Below are 323 nucleotides of genomic sequence, written 5' to 3' on the forward strand. Positions count from 1 at the left end.
AATGTATAACAAAATAAACATATTATAAGTAAATTATAAATATAATAATAAAATAATAATATTATAGCACATTATGCGATTTGGATTGGATTGGATTAGTTTTGAAAAGTAAATCTAAAATCTGAAATGATCCATACGGTTTACAAAAAGTAAAATTCAACCAAATCTAAATTAGTGCGAATTTAATCGATTTTTTATTTAAATTAAATTCAATGACCGGTTTAATTTGGATCAGTTTGAATTTGAACACCGCTAATAAGAATAATTTTTCAAATATATTTTTATTTTTGAAAACATAAAAATATTAAAAAAATATATCCAAG

Source organism: Arachis ipaensis, chromosome B04 (genome assembly GCF_000816755.2).
Source record: "Arachis ipaensis cultivar K30076 chromosome B04, Araip1.1, whole genome shotgun sequence".
Classification (NCBI taxonomy): Eukaryota; Viridiplantae; Streptophyta; class Magnoliopsida; order Fabales; family Fabaceae; genus Arachis; species Arachis ipaensis.